Source organism: Mobula hypostoma, chromosome 8 (assembly GCF_963921235.1).
Source record: "Mobula hypostoma chromosome 8, sMobHyp1.1, whole genome shotgun sequence".
NCBI lineage: Eukaryota > Metazoa > Chordata > Chondrichthyes > Myliobatiformes > Myliobatidae > Mobula > Mobula hypostoma.
This window is the reverse complement of record NC_086104.1, coordinates 13,632,965-13,645,913: the sequence shown is the minus strand read 5'-3', so window position 1 is coordinate 13,645,913 and position 12,949 is coordinate 13,632,965.

Genomic DNA, 12,949 nt, shown 5'->3' with positions numbered 1-12,949 from the left:
TTACTCCAGGTGTTCCTCTGCGCTTCTCATGGCATGTCTCCATCAAATCCGGATTGTGCACGGTCCCCTAGTTAACACATAACCGGCATCATTCAGAATGGCCGCGCGCGCTGCGTCACTTCGCCATCTTCTCCTCCCTCCATTGAATAGTCAGTAAGCTTCAGTGAGAAAGCCCCTTATCCTTCTGAACTTCACTGAGTACAGGCACAGCAATATCAAGTGCTCCTCTCACTCCTCCAGGCTGCTGTACAGGCGACTGCTGACCCACCACTATGTGCTCTAGAATGGCCTTAAAAAACCCAGCTCGTTCAGACAGTCTTCTTCCATATCACATGAAGAAGTTGACCTTCCAATATTCATTACCCTCACTGTTCCTCCTTAAGATACCAGTGGAACAGCTGAGGTACCTCCTGCGACAAGTTGGCTGCAGTGATATCACTGTATCACTCAGCCCTAGCCTGGGCCCCATGGTCACTGATCTGGCCCCCTTATGTTTGCCAGTTATGAGGAACTTGTGGACCCTTGCCGTGCGTGGATTCTGTTAATGGCAGTCCACTCTCTCTGGGGGGAAACTGAAACCAGAGAACTCTGTAGGGTCAATTACGAGGCAGAGGGTTATCCGGATACAATTTGGAAACAGGCCCTTCGCTTCACCGAAGCTGTGGCAACCATAATTACCCATTAATCCCATTTTTATTCCCCCCTCCACATTCCCATCCATTCCACCCAGATACCCCACAGGATACTGATGCCTACAGACATAAAACAGAGCAGAAACAGGCCATTCTGCCCGCAGTGTCTGTGCTGACCATGATGTCAAATAAAACCAATCCTGTATACCTGCACATAATCATATCCTTCTTTTCTGTTCACGTGTCTATCTACATGCCTCATAATCCTCACTCTTGTACCTGTACCTGTTGGTGGAGACAGCCCTGAGGGCATGGAAGAACATCTGGAGTAACTTCTGAAATGCTCCGTTCGCTGCCGCTGCTACTGTGCAATTGAGAGTCTCCCAGAGGGAAGGCCCCAAAATCCCTGGCTTTGCCTGCTGCTGGCGACCGGGGCTGGGGTCGAAGCGTTCGGCTGAGATGGTGCTCAGTGCTCAGTGTCGGAGGGCTGATCGGAGCTTGAAGTTTTCGGACGACTCAGAGTCGGACTGTGATCGGGCATGGCAGGGAGAGTTTTCATCAAGTTATGGTATTCCTTGCACTGTTGTAACTATACGTTATAATTATGTGGTTTTTGTCAGTTTTTCAGTCTTGGTCTGTCCTGTGTTTTTGTGATATCACACCAGAGGAATATTGTATCATTTCTTAATGCATGCATCACTAAATGACAATAAAAGAGGACTGCATATCCTCATAATCTAATCTAATCCATCACCTCCACTGCCAGCATATTCCAGGCGTTTTCCACTCTCAGTGTAAAAATACTTGCCTCACACATCTCCTTTTGGCCTACCTCCTCTTACCTTAAAGCTCTGACCTTTCAATCTTGGGAGATAGAGTCTGACTCTATCCAACAGCTAACTTGCCTACCAGCCTACTCATCTTTAAAATGAACGAGGAAACTGGAGCACCCAGAGGAAATGTATGAGATCATGGAGAGAGGATGTGAAAACTCCACACAGACAGTCCCCAACATCAAGGTTGATTCTCCTTTTCTGCTGGCCCACTTTGCAGTCTTAAAAAAGCACTTGAAAACAATAGGAACTCTGAGAACTCAGAGAACTTTGGATTAAAATCGATTACTTGTTGCAGCCATCCTCACAGGTCTTGGTCATTGTTAGGAGGACCATATTAGTAAAGTGAATGCTGTGTCTAATTAGAGAACATCTCATCATCCGTTTATAAAGATATTGTTCATTCAAACCTCAGACACATAGGTTCTGCAGATGATGGAAATCTTGAGCAACGCACACTAAATGTTGGAGGAACTCAGCAGGTCAGTCAGCATCTGTAGAGGGAAATAGTCAATGTTTCAGCCAAGACTTTTCTTCAGGGACTTATGCCTCTCCAGTCCTGAAGAATCCAGTTATGATTGTAGAGGGACACAAGATGATAAGAGGCATAGATTGAGTGGACAGCCAGAGACTTTTTCCCAGGGTGGAAATGGCAAATATAAGGGGTATAATTTTAAGGTGATTGGAGGAAACTACCAGAGGTAAGTTCTTTACACCAAAAGTGGTTGGTGCATGGAGCCTCCTGTCAGGGCAGGTGGTAGAGGCAGATATATTAGAGGCATTGAAGAGACTCTTAGAAAGGCACCTGGATGCTAGAAAAATGGAGGGCTATGTAGGAGGAAAGGGTTGGATTGATTGTAGAGTAAGTTATAAGGTGGGGACAACATTTTGGGCTGAAGAGCCTGTATTGAACTGAAATGTTCTATGTTCTATGAAACATCAACCATTTATTTTCCTACATAGTTGCTGCCTGAATTGCTGAGTTCCTCCAGCATTTTATGTGAATGTGATTGCTCATATAAGCCTTATCGCCAAACAATTGAACCTTGGCCATTTACATATGAGAATTGCGTTGTTTAATACAAGGAAACTCTTGTGTTAACACCTCCAGTATAATACCTACAGCTTCCATTTGAATGGAAATGGAGGATTGGTGGCTGAGGACCTGGAATTATTCTAAGAATCTGCTCCAACGAGATGGAAATGCCATTTCAATGTCAGCATAGCAGCTGGGGATTTTAATTTATTAGTAATCCAAAATTAATATAAAAAGCTTTAAACTTTAAAACATTTGAGGCAAATGTTGAGGTAAAATATAAAATACGGTGTGGTCCTTTCAGGAAATAATCTGCCTCACATAATATATTCAGCAGATGATGGAAATCCAGAATCACACACATGGCATGTGGGTGTCACCAGCTATGCCAGCATTTATTGCCCATCCCTAGTTGCCCTTGAGAAGGTGGTGATGAGCTGCCTTCTTGACTGCTGTGGTCCCTGAGGTTTAGGTACGCCCACAGTGCTGTTAGGGAGGGAATTCCATGATTTTGACCCAGCGACAAGGAAGGATGGCAATATGTTTCCAGGTCAGGATGGTGAGTGACTTGGAGGGGGATTTCCAAGTGGTGGTGGTGTTCCCAGGTATCTACTGTTCACATACTATCAATATAGAACATTTCACTACGTCAGCACTACAAGTAAGTATGGGGGCAGACAAAACAGAATGCAGGATAATGTGTTACAGTTCTGGTAGATGTGCAGTACAAGGTGCAAGATGAGATAGATTGTGAGGTAAAGACTCCATCTTTTTGTACAAGAGATCCATTCATTAGTCTTACAAACTACCCAGTTACAATACATTTTCTACAAATTCATTTCTTGGCCCTACTTGGGAAGAGATAGATGTAGTCAGAGAAAATGAAGGTTACAGAGCAGCTTCACAAAACGGTAGACTCCATTGGTTCGAGCTCATAGCAAGAACAAAGACAACTGGCTTGCCTACTTCCACTGTCCTTGACCCATTCAGGTTTAATGTTTTCTTCCATATTTTAATTCCTTCGTGGCCAACATGGGGAGAGTTACAGTTGAAGTCAGAAGTTTACATACACCTTAGCCAAATACATTTGAAATCAGTTTTTCACACTTCCTGACATTTAATCTTAGAAAACATTCCCTGTCTTAGGTCAATTAGGATCACTACTTTATTTTACTAATGTGAAATGTCAGAATAATAGTAGAGAGAATGATTTAGACCATAAGTCAAAGGAGCAGAGGTCAGCCATTTGGCCCATCGAGTCTGCTCCGCCATTTTATCATAAACTGATCTATTCTCCCATTTAGTCCCACTCCCCCGCCTTCTCACCATAACCTTTGATGCCCCGGCCACTCAGATGCTTATCAATCTCTGCCTTAAATACACCCAATGACTTGGCCTCCAGTGCCGCCCATGGCAACAAATTCCATAGATTCACCAGCTTTATTTCAGCTTTTATTTCTTTCATCACTTTCCCAGTAGGTCAGAAGTTTACATACACTTTGTTAGTATTTGGTAGCGTTGCCTTTAAGTTGTTTAACTTGGGTCAAACGTTTTGGGTAGCCTTCTACAAGCTTCTCACAGTAAGTTGCTGGAATTTTGTTCCATTCCTCCAGACAGAACTGGTGTAACTGAGTCAGGTTTGTAGGCCTCCTTGCTCGCACATGCTTTTTCAGTTCTACCCACAAATTCTCTGTCGGATTGAGGTCAGAAAATGATGTCAAGTCTGGTTCATCCTTGGGAGCAATTTCCAAACGCCTGAAGGTACAACATTCATCTGTACAAACAATAGTACGCAAGTATAAACACCATGGGACCATGCAGCCGTCATACCGCTCAGGAAGGAGACGCATTCTGTCTCCTAGAGATGAACGTACTTTGGTGCGAAAAGTGCAAATCAATCCCAGAACAACAGCAAAGGACCTTGTGAAGATGCTGGAGGAAGCAGGTAGACAAGTATCTATATCCACAGTAAAACGAGTCCTATATCGACATAACCTGAAAGGCTGCTCAGCAAGGAAGAAGCCACTGCTCCAAAACCGCCATAAAAAAGCCAGACTACAGTTTGCAAGTGCACATGGGGACAAAGATCTTACTTTTTGGAGAAATGTCCTCTGGTCTGATGAAACAAAGATTGAACTGTTTGGTCATAATGACCATCGTTACGTTTGGAGGAAAAAGGGTGAGGCTTGCAAGCCGAAGAACACCATCCCAACCGTGAAGCATGGGGGTGGCAGCATCATGTTGTGGGGGTGCTTTGCTGCAGGATGGACTGGCGCACTTCACAAAATAGATGGCATCATGAGGAAGGAAAACTATGTGGATATATTGAAGCAACATCTCAAGACATCAGCCAGGAAGTTAAAGCTCGGTCGCAGATGGGTCTTCCAAATGGACAATGACCCCAAGCATACCTCCAAAGTTGTGGCAAAATTGCTTAAGGACAACAAAGTCAAGGTATTGGAGTGGCCGTCACAAAGCCCTGACCTCAATCTGATAGAAAATTTGGGGCAGAACTGAAAAAGCGTGTGTGAGCAAGGAGGCCTACAAACCTGACTCAGTTACACCAGTTCTGTCTGGAGGAATGGAGCAAAATTCCAGCAACTTACTGTGAGAAGCTTGTGGAAGGCTACCCAAAACGATTGACCCAAGTTAAACAACTTAAAGGCAATGCTACCAAATACTAACAAAGTGTATGTAAACACAAGGAAATCTGCAGATGCTGGAATTTCAAGCAACACACATAAAAGTTGCTGGTGAACGCAGCAGGCCAGGCAGCATCTCTGGGAAGAGGTACAGTCGACATTTTGGGCCGAGACCCTTCATCAGGACTAACTGAAAGAAGAGCTAGTAAGAGATTTGAAAGTGGGAGGGGGAGGGGGAGATCCGAAATGATAGGAGAAGACAGGAGGGGGAGGGATGGAGCCAAGAGCTGGACAGGTGATTGGCAAAGGGGATATGAGAGGATCATGGGACAGGAGGCCCAGGGAGAAAGAAAAGGGGGGGGGGGAAAGCCCAGAGGATGGGCAGGATGCATAATGAGAGGGACAGAGGGATAAAAAGGAGAGAGAGAAAAAGAATGTGTGTATATAAAATAAGTAACGGATAGGGTAGGAGGGGGAGGTGAGGCATTAGCAGAAGTTTGAGAAGTCAATGTTCATGCCATCAGGTTGGAGGCTACCCGGACGGAATATAAGGTGTTGTTCCTCCAACCTGAGTGTGGCTTCATCTTTACAGTAGAGGAGGCCGTGGATAGACATATCAGAATGGGAATGGGACGTAGAATTAAAATGTGTGGCCACTGGGAGATCCTGCTTTCTCTGGCGGACAGAGCGTAGGTGTTCAGCAAAGCGGTCTTCCAGTCTGCGTCGGGTCTCGCCAATATATAAAAGGCCACATCGGGAGCACCGGATGCAGTATATCACCCCAGCCGACTCACAGGTGAAGTGTCACCTCACCTGGAAGGACTGTCTGGGGCTCTGAATGGTGGTAAGGGAGGAAGTGTAAGGGCATGTGTAGCACTTGTTCTGCTTACCAGGATAAGTGCCAGGAGGGAAATCGGTGAGGAGGGATGGGGGGGACGAATGGACAAGGGAGTCGTGTAGGGAGCGATCCCTGTGGAAAGCAGAGGAGGGGGGAAGGAAAGATGTGCTTAATGGTGGGATCCAGTTGGAGGTGGCGGAACTAACGGAGAATTATATGTTGGACCCGGAGGCTGGTGGGGTGGTAGGTGAGGACGAGGAACCCTATTCCTAGTGGGGTGGCGGGAGGATGGAGTGAGAGCAGATGTACGTGAAATGGGGGAGATGCGTTTAAGAGCAGAGTTGATGGTGGAGGAAGGGAAGCCCCTTTCTTTAAAAAAGGACATTTCCTTCATCCTGGAATGAAAAACCTCATCCTGAGAGCAGATACAGCAGAGACGGAGGAATTGCGAGAAGGGGATGGCATTTTTGCAAGAGACAGGGTGAGAAGAGGATTAGTTCAGATAGCTGTGAAAGTCAGTAGGCTTATAGTAGTCATCAGTGGATAAGCTGTCTCCAGAGACAGAGACAGAAAGATCTAGAAAGGGGAGGGAGGTGTTGGAAATGGACCTGGTAAACTTGAGGGCAGGGTGAAAGTTGGAGGCAAAGTTAATGAAATCAACGAGCTCAGCGTGCGCGCAGGAAGCAGTGTATGTAAACTTCTGACCCACTGGGAAAGTGATGAAAGAAATAAAAGCTGAAATAAATCATTCTCTCTACTATTATCCTGACATTCCACATTCTTAAAATAAAGTAGTGATCCTAACTGACCTAAGACAGGGAATGTTTTCTAGGATTAAATGTCAGGAATTATGAAAAACTGAGTTTAAATGTATTTGGCTAAGGTGTATGTAAACTTCTGACTTCAAATGTAGATGTAGTCAGATAATGCCTTACTGGTGACATCCATGTCCTTTGAGTGGATGTAAGAACACCTGTGAGAAAATATATTTTTTGAAGCTGGAAGAATCTTATTTCTAGTGTAATCCATTTTTGAAGAGCTAATTGCATAGGGTTCACAGCCAAATCTTCGTGCCAGACAGTAACGTCTTCTCTCGGAGTGTGTTAAATGATTCATAACCCTGTCATCCATAGATGATGATGTTGGAATTCTTGGAGGGAAAACTTCTTTTTGAAGAATAGTTATATTTATCAGCTGCCTTATCAAGCTTTTGTGAAGCAAGTAGCAGAGAATGTGGTCTTACATGGTATTCATTCATCCCGTTCTTCAGCTCAGCTGGCGCTTCACCATCATTTCCTGGAACCTTGCTTTTGGTTGACACTGCATTCACTATTGCAGTTATGTTAATATTTCAGAAGTAGTTCTTTTACTGTAGAGTACTTTGAGTTGTCTTAATGTAAGGAAAGATGCTGTGTAAAGGTACACCTTTTTTTCTCAGGATATAATGAATAATTCTAAATGTTACTGTTGATACAATAAATAATTTTCTGAATGACTTCCTAATGAAAGTACTGCATGCTTTCAAGTTTGGCATTTTTTTTAGTTATTCCTGAAGAGTAAAACTCCCACTAACTTGTTCATACTCCACAGCCTCTGCTTCTTCCATTCACCTCCTCTGTACGAGTGTTCCTTTATCAAGGAGCAGGGATAGGCAACACAATTACCCTAGGCCTCACGTTCTGTGTCCGTTCTCAACTCCCTGATCATTCAAACTTTTATTTGCGTCTTTTTCAAACACCACTAGTGATCCAAGCTGTGCAATCTTGCTAGCTTGAGAATTCCTGAAATTCACCACCCTGTGCAAGAAGAAATTCCTTTGAGCCTTAGTTTTAAGTAACTGTGCCCTTAACTTTGAACATACTTCTTTTTCAGGACTCACGCTGGTGGGAACATCTCATCAGGTAGAGAATTGGAGCAGACTCGATAGGCCAAATAGCCTAATTCGGCTCCTATGTCTAACGGTCTTATGTTCTAGTCTGTTGAGTTTAATTTCTCTATAATCTCTATAACATCATTTGAGCTTTTCTCATTAGGCAAGAATTATTGAGTAACTTCAATCAATGACTTCAAGATCAGAATAGGAATCCGGATATTAGAATATAGACCAGTACATCGCAGGAACAGGCCCTTTGGCCCACAACGTTGCACTGAACAAATGGACAATCTAACTAATTCCTTCTGTATATAAAATTTAGATTATGAGAACACTCAGTCCTCTTTTATTGTCATTTAGAAATGCATACATGCATTAAGAAATGATACAATGTTTTTCTGGAGTGATATCACAGAAAACAGGACAAACCAAAGACTAACACTGACAGAACCACATAATTGTAACATATAGTTACAGCAGTGAAGCTGCAAAACAATACCATAATTTGATGAAGAGCAGACCATGTGCACGGTAAAAAAAGTCTCGAAGTCCCCAAGTCGATCGACTCCCGAGTCCCCGATAGCAGGCGGCAAAAGGGAGAAACTCCTTGCCATAAACCTCCAAGGCACCGACAACTGTCGATGCCTTGGAAGCAGCCGACCCCAGCCAACACTGAGTCCGTCCGTCCGAAAACTTCGACCCTCCGACCAGCCCCTCCGATACAGCCTCCCGAGCGCCATCCTCTGCCGAGCACCTTCGACCTAGCCCCGGCCGCTGAGACAAGCAAAGCCGAGGATTCGGGGCCTTCTGCTCCGGAGATTCCGGTTACCACACAGTAGCAGCAGCAGCAGAGCGGGCATTTCAGAAGTTTTCCAGATGTTCCTCTGTACTCTCATCAAATCAGAATCGTGCACGGCCCCGCACTTGACAGATTACAGATATCATTCACCGGAGAGGCCGCACGTGCTGCCATCATGCCGCCATCTTCTCCTCCTTCTGCCCATATTCCTCCATTTCCCTCACATTCACATGCCTATCTAAGTGTCTCTTAAGTCCCCAATGTATTTGCCTCTACCAACACCCTGGGCAGTGCATTCCAGGCACCCACCACTCTCTGTGTAAAAAAACATGCCCCTCACCTCTGCTTTGAACTTACCCCCTCACCTTAAATGCTTTCCCTCTGGTAATTGACATTTCAACCCTGGGAAAAAGATACTGTCTGCTTACCCTATCCATGCCTCTCATAATCTTATTGCTGGCATATGCCATGAAGTTTATTTTTTTGTGACAGCATTACAGTGCAAGGCATAAAAAGAAATTGCTAGAATTATTGGTTATATTCACCCAAGGATTTGATTCTATGGCAGTCTGCTCCCCACTGTGTTTAGCTATCTTAAATCTCTGTGATATTGCCTTTGATTTGCTCTACATTATCAGGTACAGTGCAATCTCTTGACAATGCCAGAGAAAGCCTGGTACTCTGATCTGAGGTTTATATGCCCTTATTACAGAGAAAGAAGTCATTTGGCCCACAGCAGATCTGGTGGTCTTTCCCATGAGGGATATCATTAAGTGGCGTCCATTTCAAAAACGGTGTTGGTGAAGTAATGAGCAAGTAAGAATGTGCGTTCTAACATGAGCCTCATTTCACACCCATGACGATTTCTCTGAAGTGCACCCACTGAGGTAAGGTGGGAACCACGGACAGCCCCGGTCCTCAATAGTAGAACAGTACATTATACGAACTGGACCTTTTTCCCACTATGTCTATACTGACCTTGATGCCAAATTAAATTAATCTCATCTACGTCTGTATCCTCCTATTTCCTGCCTGTTCATCTGTCTCTTAAGTGTCACAATTATGTCTGCTCTCACCACCTCCCCTGGCAGTGCATTCCAGGTGCTTTGCATTAAAAACTGTCTTATAATCACCTTTAAACTTTCCTCTTCTCACCTTAAACCTATCAAAGTCAAAGAACATTTATTATATTATATATAATCCTTAGATTCTTTGTTCCACAGACATCCACGAAACAAAGAAACACCATGGAACCCGTTCAAAGAAAACATCAAACACCCAACGTGCAACAAAAAGAACAAATCGCACAATCGGGAAAAAAAACGAGCAAAAAAGAAACACAGAACATAAAACATCAAACCACAGAATCCCTGTAACAGTCCAGGAGTGTTCAGTGTAGTTCAGTTTGCTTCAATTATCCATTGACTGCAGGCCGCAGACAGTCCACTCCAATCAAAATAGCAATAAAAAAGGAGTAACCAGAAACCAGAAACACATATAACATGAACTGAGAGTCCAATCTACAAACTGTCGATTAAACCTTGGCCAAGGCCCAACACTGTGGCAGCAGTGGGCGAGAGGGAGAGAGATGAGTCAAACGCAGAGCTCTAGTATTTGACATTTCCATCCTAGGGAAGGCTTCCGACTAGCTAACCCCTTCTGTGCCCCTCATCGTTGTATGGACATTCAGTGGCCACTTTACTAGGCACCTTCTGTACCTAATAAAGTTGCCATTGAGTGTATGTTTGTGGTCTTCTGCTGCTAGAATCCATTCATTTCAAGGTTTGCCACGTTGTTCATTCAGAAATGCTGTTCTGCACATCACTGTTGTAACGTGTGTGGCTCCTTGAGTTACTGTCACCTTCCTCTCAGCTTGAACTGATCTGTTCATTATCCTGTGACCTCACTCATTAACAAGGCATTTTCACCCACAGAACTGCTGCTCACTGGATATTTTTGTTTATGGCACCATTCTCTATAACTAGAGACCTGTGCGTGAAAATCCGAGGAGATCGGAAGATTCCGCGATGCTCAACCCACCCGGTCAGGCGCCAACAATCATTCCAGGGTGAAAGTCACATAGACACATTTCTTTCCCATTCTGTTGTTTGGTCTGAGCAACTGAACCTCTTGACCATGTCTGCATGCTTTCATGCATTGAGTTGCTGCCACATGATTGGCTGATTAGATATTTGTGTTAACGAGCAGATGTACAGGTGTACTTAATAAAGCGGCCACTGAGTGCACTTTAAGTCACCCCCCACCTTCTGAGAGTTGAGAAAACAATCCAAGCTTGTTTAACTTCACCTTACAGTTAATATTCTCCAATCCGGGCAGTACAGTATCTTGGTAAATCTTAACTGTACCCTCTCCAAAGCCTTCATGTCCTTCCTATAGTGTGGTGACCAGAGCAGCAATTTTCCAAATGTGACCTAATCGAACTGTTATATAACTGCAATACACTCGCTAACTTTTACACTCAGTTCCCCAAATGATGAAGGAAAGTATGTGATATGTCTTCTTGGGCACTCTATCCACTTTCAGGAAGTTACGGACTTGCACCCTTGTGTATCAATGTTCATAAGAATCCTGCCACCTCCCTCCTGTAATTGGCCTCCCGAACTGCTACACCTCTCAGTCGTCTGGCCTATCCCCATCTACGATTTCTCTGCTAAAATTCCCAGCTGATCTTTATCCTGTTGTGACATTTAACGACCTTCCTCCCTATGGGGCGGCGTAGCAGTTAGCTTGAGGCTACTACAGAGCCGGCAGTCCGCGTACAATTCCACCGCCGTCTGTCAGGAGTTTGTACGTTCTCCCTGTGACGGGATGGGTTTCCTTTGGTTCCTCCCACATTCCAAAGGCGTACCGATTAGTAGGTTAACTGGTCACAAACAAGCGAAAACCTGCAGATCCAAGTAACGCACCCAAAATGCTGGAGGAACTCAGCAGACCAGGCAGCATCTATGGAAGAGAGTAGACAGTCGACGTTTCGGCCCGAGACCTTCCATCAGGACTCGTGGGTGGTCACATGGGTGTAACTGTGTGGTGCGGTCTCATTGAGATGGAGGGGCCTGATACCAAGCTGCATCGCTAAACTAATAAAATCCCAAACTCCGTCAATTCTTGTGTCATTTGCAGACTTAATTATCAGGCCATTTGCATTCTCATTCAGATCACTCACATAACAGACAATAGACGCCCCTTCTTCCAATACAACCACTTCTGTGCCAGTTCCCGCCACCGATCCTTCAACCTCTCCCATCCCATCAACCCCACAACCCTGATCATTTATTGATTTAGAGATACGGAGTGAAATGGGCCCTTCGAACCCTTCAAGCCTCGCCGCCTAGCAACCCCCGACAACCTCAGTTTAACCCTAACCTAATTGAGGGACAATTTACAATGTCCAGTTAACCTACCCAACTTACTAAGACCTATTTACTGCAACCAAATTCCTCCCATAGTCCTCGGACCGTGGGAAGAAAGCAGAGCACCCGAGGAAACCCATGCGTTCCACGGGGCGGATGTACAAACTCCTGACAGAGGGCACTAGCTGGGACTGAGCTCTGAACTCCGACATCCCGAGCTATGATAGCGTCACGCTAACCACTACGCATGCAGATTAGAAAGTGTAAGCATAAACAAAAAAACCTGACAGCTTCTGTGTAATCATCTCTTAATTTTGTGGTGGATTGTACTGTACATGGTGACATATATGTACTTCGATAATAAATTTACCCTGAACTTTGAGCTTTCAAATTTGAACCTTTCCCATATAACTTTTATGGTTACGGATCTTGCAATGCATCTGGATTCTAGGGGTGCTAACTTTTAAATGTTGCTATTGTACAGGCAGTTAGTTCCATATCCTCTACGTACCACCCTCTGTGTGGAAAAAGTTGCCCCGTGTGTTCTGTTTAAGTCTCTCCCTGCGCACCTTAAACCGATGCCCCCTAGTTCTTGATTCGCCAACCCTGGGAAAAAGACTGGGCATTCACTCTCTCTATGCCACCCATGATTCTGTACACCCTCCTCAATCTCCTCCATCCCAACGAATAAAGTCCTACCTCTCCCTCTAACCCAGTCCCTCAGGTCCTGGAAGCAAGCTTGTAAGCCTTCCTGCATTGAACATCTTTGTAATGTGGGAGGAAACCAGAGCACTCGGAGGAAACACACATAGAGACAGTGGCAGAAGATGTCATTATTTTAAATCAAGCACCTGTCTATCTCTTCAGATGGGTGTAAACTATCACAGGAGCAAGGGAATTGCCTCCAGCACACTGGCCAATAATA